We start from the raw sequence: 6,366 nt of genomic DNA, 5'->3' as shown, positions 1-6,366 counted from the left end.
TATAGTTAGGGCTGGCTCAGGTCTATAGTTAGGGCTGGCTCAGGTTTGCCTTGGACCAGCCCCTAGATGTGCTGCTATAGGCCTAGATTGCCGGGGGACTTCCTAGGATACACTGAGCTCCTCTCTCCTCTTCTCTCTCTCCTTCTGTGTGAATTCATGTCCCATTAATGCACATTACTAACTTCTTCACCGGAGTCTTTGTGCTTTCTCTCCTCACAGGTTTCCATGGATCGTGGTTATATCTGGACCCTGGTCCTTCCTCCTGCTGTGGTCCCACTGCTACATCATTATTATTATTAGTCACATTACTATTACCGATACCATTACTGCTTGGTATTATCATTCTTATATCCCCTGCTTCTGTTATTACTAGTAGTTGTAATTTCTCCATCATTATTCTGCTTACTACTCTCATTATATGAATCATATGTATCATATGTATTGAATGTGTTATAACACTGTTATGTTGTTCATTCTGTTCACATGACATCTATCACACTTCTATCTATCCTGATAGAGGGATCCCACCCCTGTTGCTCTCCCTGAGGTTTCTTCCTTTTTTGGGGTGGGGATGGGGGTTTCCTGTTCAGATGTGAGGGTCCTGGAACAGAGGATTCCGTATGTGAACAGATTGTAAAGCCCTCTGAGGCAAATTTGTGATTTTCGATTTTGGGCTATCCAAAATAAATTGAATTGAATTTGAATGCAGATGATAATTGTTTATAAAGCTCAGCAAACATTCAGGATGCAGCTTGTTTTTTTAAATAGATATGATATACAGATGGGACCCATCACTGTCTTATATCAGAAGGTGGGCTGGCCCTCCCTCTCTGTCAGGGGAGATCAACACTTTCATTGATTCATCTATAAAGTACTACTTCAAAAAGTACCACCTTATTTATTGTCACTCCTGTGTGTAAGACATTATACTCTTTACACTTGTTCTCAGGGCATGCTTACATTATATTCCCCTGTAGTAACACCTAATCTTGGAAAGACAGCCTTCGGATATTTATTTGTCTGGAATAAATTACAGAGTAGACTGAAAATTGACACACTGATATCTATAGGGCAAACCAACAACCTGGTTAGAGGTTCTTGTCACAGTCTTGGTTTTTGTTTAGGTTGTTCCCTGCTGTATGTTCCCTGCTACACAGTATGTATCCCTTTGGGCTTTTCCTAATTTACCTGATCATGTTTTGCCCATTCTGTTTTGTTTTCTTGGATTCTTTGTTCTACATTTTTTTGATTCACTTGGTCTGCAAGTTTTGTTTTGAACATTTTCTTGATTATTAAAATCATCGTTGATTATCCATCTGTTCCCCCATCTCTCAGTGTTTGGGTCCATCCCCTGCTACCATTTTTACCGTAACCTTGACAGTTATATTGATTTTAGGTGCGATAGGGTGGATATTTCAGAAAGCTTCAATTTCTAACTTGTAATGTTGTTGTCAATATGTATTTCTAAAATTTGCTTTTTTATTTATATATTTTTATGTAGTTTTGATTTTTATTTGTGTATTTATTTATGTATTTGTTTTGTACTCAGGTCTCACTTGTAGATGAGACCTTGATCTCAATGTGACTTCCTGATTAAATAAAGTATATTAATATCCATTCGAAATAGTTGAGTTGAATATTATGCTGGTGACAAAAACAACAAATATAGTTGGTGGTATCCAGACATGTAAACAGTTTTGATTCATTTCCGCACATTGTACTGTGTGTTACAGTGCAGGAATCTCATAACCTGGACAAATAACACCAACACTGTCTGCAAGACGACACCACTAAAGCTAAGTGAGAATTTATAAATGGAAATACTGTTTAAAGTAAAATGTACAGCACTACATTATTTGTAGTAAATGGGCCCAACACGTGAAACAAGTTTAATTCCTCTGTTTATTAATATACTACTAAAAGCTTGCTCTGTCTCCTCTCAAGCCTTTGGTCGTCTGTCAGTGGAGCCAATGTGAAGAAAACAATATTAATCTCTATGTTTGTGAATTGATTTGGTAGGTAAGTCTTTTTACTGACATAGGACATACCTCTTGTAAGACATTGAGTCATTGATCTATAATAAACATTTGAAATAAACAAACCGCATACAGGTCTTCGTCGTTGCTTGATATTATTATATTGCTCTGTATCTAAAGAGTCAGAGGTCTTGTCACTTAAAATAAAGCTTTAGTTTTTGTCTCTTTGAGCTAATATTTTAGAAAGTGCACCACTAGCCAAAACATGTCAACTGTCATATTCACAGACACAGGATATTTCATTTAACATTTGTATTACTTCAGGAATGATAATAACACTATTTTGGTATTCAAATAAAGTTGTTTGTGTTCATGAGGCTTCATTTGAAGTAAAAGTGATCGATGTTTTGTTTGTGTTTGGAAGGGAAAAAGCCCCAAATGCTCCACATGCACTCTGTGACCGGAGTATGAGAGCAGACAACACATCATCGATCTGTTATTTTAACTCATCGTGAATTTGTTATTAATACTGTACGTCTCCAGTCAGTTCTAGGAAGCCACATCCCTCAGAAGCAATATTTACATTACACTAGGTGCTTGGGAGTCAAAATGTATTCTGAGTAATGATCCCAGCAGCTTTGTTGCTGAAGGAAAACAGTTGGGGTTAAGGGACAGAAATGAAAGTACCATCGGACAACATAGAGATGGGGTTACCATTGAAAAACATCCGTATTTCATGAGTGAATTTTTGATTATGAAATCAAATAGTAAATGAGTGAGTAATCGCCATTTATAGCACACATACACACGCACATAAACACAGACTGTGCTAACCGCTTCAGAGCCTTAACACTGAAGCCGTCCTCCTAAAGCTCCTCTTGTGTTTGCAGAGCATTGCTACATCTTGCCTGATAGTGGGGTGAAGTATTTCATGTGCAGCTCCTATACTACCTTTGAGAATGGAAAGAAATGAAATCCCAGACATAAGGTAAACATCTGCTTCATGTCAACTGTAGTTTATAATGCAGACACTTCACCAAAGTGAATTTCTTAGTGACACTCTTATGACAACCATGGTAGCAGAGAATGCAGGTTTGTCTCTTTAGTGACCATTTTTGAAATCCACTTATCCGCACTAGTCTGAAATGTCTCTGTGACCTCGGTGCTTTCATTCAATCACTTCTACAACATGAAGCGCGTGTCGTGCAGATTCCGCGAGGCACTGGGCGATGATGTAACGCTCCTCTGAAATGCATTTAGTGGAGAAAACAAACTGAAGTGGTCCAGGAAACGGCAGAGCTGGGGTGACAGTTATTATGAGTGGCAGCGAACACATTTGCCGCCTGCTTGCGTCCTCTCATGTTAAGATGTGAGCTCCAGAATGAGACCTGACAACTCCACCAGAGCTCAGCAGCCATTACCTCACTGCTTTTACATGGCTCTCAGAAGACAACCTCATTTCCCCACCAATGTTCATACTAATGCTTTACTCATAAAAGGTTCGTTTTGGGATCAACCCTGAAATGTGCATCATGAAAAATAGTTCAGTAAAATGATCAGTTAAATAGTTTTAATAGCTGCGACATGCATCTGTTGAGTACACTTTAGCTGTTTAGCCCACTTTCGATGAATTTGCATGAATACAAGAACATAAGCATTCCCCTGGATATCTAAAATAAATGGAATAAAAAGAGGGTACTGTAAGACACAGCAGCCAACGTCATTTTAGGCTTTTGGCCATAATTTCTAGCAATTACTTTATTTGGTGTAAGAGCCAACAGTGAGTGCACCCAAAAGCACTCATTGCAATACCATGGCAGTGTGAAAGGTCAAAGTGGAACCAGAATAGTGTGTTAACTGTGATGAATGTTCACCAGGGACAGTTTGGATAATAATCTCACCATTCCGTTTGTTTCCTCTCTTCCACAGTTTGGCTAAACTTGGGCTTCGTTCTGATTCTCTGACTATTTGTATTTCATGCCACGTCCAACTTATTTTTGATGATGTTGCTGACTTTCCAGATCCAGGCATTGAATTGATGGACAAGCTATGAAAATAAATATCTTTTCATTTCAAGAGCCAGTGCAAATACTACTGGTGTAATGTCTGATCACAACAGTGATATTTGACACAGCTAAAATAAAAGGAGGCGTGCCATTCAATGCATGAAAGAGAGAAAATTTAATGTGTGCAGAACATGATGTATAGATACTGTGAGGACTTTTAAACTGGTTATGAAAGAGTCCAAATTTACCGATGCCTCTACATGATCTATAAATAAAGAAGAAAGAAGAGGCTATTTCTATATAATTATTGTTATTGCTTGTCATCGGTGCCATTGGGTCAGATTCCACGGGAAAAAAAATGAAATCATGCAGGTTCACCAGAAACTCCAGAGACTCCAGCAGAGACCAGCCCACCACCTTCGACCTGCATTTGGAGCATTGACTGAGCTTCGCCTTGCTGCTCCGCTGTCCCAGCTGGGAGCCAACACCAAAACCACGCTGCTGGAGAACCAGGCCATATTACTGGGCCTGCTGGAGGGAAGGAAGGCACGGGAGAACCAGAACCGGGACAGAGCAGGGCAAACCCTGCTGCAGTAAAATGAGAGGTTTTCTAAAGGGAATCTGCTGTTCACAAACACAACTGCTTTTGTCCACAGGGACCGCATCTAGTCTTGCGTCTACAATGAAAAAGTGAAATGTTTGGTCAACCGAACATCACCATGATACCATGATACCATGATATAATGAATAATGAATCATATAAGATGAATGAATCAATGAATTTGACAATGATACATTTATGTTTCTCAATGCAGACCCATTCCCGTGCAGTTGGAAAGTAGCGTGACAACCTGTGCTATGACAAAGCATTTTATTTAAGTGTCCCATCAGTCCACTGTGACCTTTTATCATAAGTGGAGCAGCAGACACAGGGAGCAGAAGAGATCCACACCAGGACATTCCTCCACCCAAACATTCAAACATGACATGCTGCAGGAGCGCCTCGCCCCGACGCCACTCTGTGTAGCTGCTTGACGAGGGCCATGTGTGGATTTTTTTTATTTTTTATTTATTTTTTTGCCAAATGTGCTATTTTCCAGGAGGTTATGAATAGATGTACGTATACCTCCAAATGAGGAAACAAATAATTGATGGGTCTGGGTCCCGTAGCGCAGCGTGTCTCTGAGATCTGAGCCTGTGCTGGCCTCAGACATGGAGACTAACTAAATGCTGCTCATGTTTAATAGGTATCACATCAGCTTCAAAACACAAGGACAGACAGCCAAGAGAGTTTCTTTTCCATCCCTGAGGTTCCAGATCAATGAAGCCTGTGTACTTTCACTGTTTTATAAAAGCACAGACTGTAAGAGAAACATGGAGACAATGTCTTTTGTCAAAGACGTGGTGTTCGGTGGAGAAGAGTGTGTGTCTTGATGGCTGTTCAGTATTTAGTGCATGCCTTCACATATCCAAATAGTTCAAAATACAAACCTCATAGACTTCATCACTTTGTTATATTTATTCAAGAGGAAATAATTCTGCATCACTGAGTGTTTACAGAGATCTAATGCAGATAAGTGCAGTAGGAATTTCAAATGAATGATGTCATCTAAATTGAAGCCTGCTGTTTCAATTGTATAATATAATAAATAGCTGTACTCTGAAAAGAGAGCTTGAAAAATATCTATTTGTGATGAGTGCAGATCATGAGGACTAATATGGTAATTGTGTTGTGTCTAATTGGCAAGGCTCAAAGATTCGCAAACTGTAAAATATGTGCTTCTTTCCTCTTTGTTTTACGCTGTGTGCCTCTATCTCGCCAACAGACAGAGACCGTTATAGAGAAGTGACACCATCCTGAGGAGGACAACCATCCCAGAGAATAGGAGACTCATTTCTGGGCATTGAAGTTGCAGGGTGTGAGGAGAGACCTGATTCCATGAAAGAAACCCATAAAAACAAAGGAGGGCCTGACACGCTGTCACGTGTTTAATGAGCTCTTGCTATTTGGAAAATAAAAGGAGGGCTCTGACGCGTGTAACATCTTATCTCCTTTGCTCTTTTCCTTTGTGATTTCTGTTGTATTTCCAAGACAAGCAAAGCCAGCGCCAGCGGAATTTGATGCAGCTTGGATGGGCCCTCTTGGGAAGCAGCACCCAAATAAGCCCTCCAAGGGCCCGAGGGGGAAGGGGGGGGGAGAGAGAAGAGAAGAAAGGGAGGAAGGAAAAGACGATCACATGAAGCTGTGAAAAGCTGTAATCTGGCCATATGGAGATGTGATGAGATGTGGCGACGATATCTAAGATGTCAGAAAGAAATTTCACTGTTGTGTTTTACTGGTCTGAGAGAATAAACGCATTGAGAAGTAACCACCGTTCTATGAT

The sequence above is a fragment of the Anarrhichthys ocellatus genome, unplaced genomic scaffold (assembly GCF_004355925.1).
Source record: "Anarrhichthys ocellatus isolate YVR2014 unplaced genomic scaffold, GSC_Weel_1.0 scaffold76, whole genome shotgun sequence".
NCBI classification, from domain to species: domain Eukaryota; kingdom Metazoa; phylum Chordata; class Actinopteri; order Perciformes; family Anarhichadidae; genus Anarrhichthys; species Anarrhichthys ocellatus.
This window is presented reverse-complemented; position numbering follows the sequence as displayed.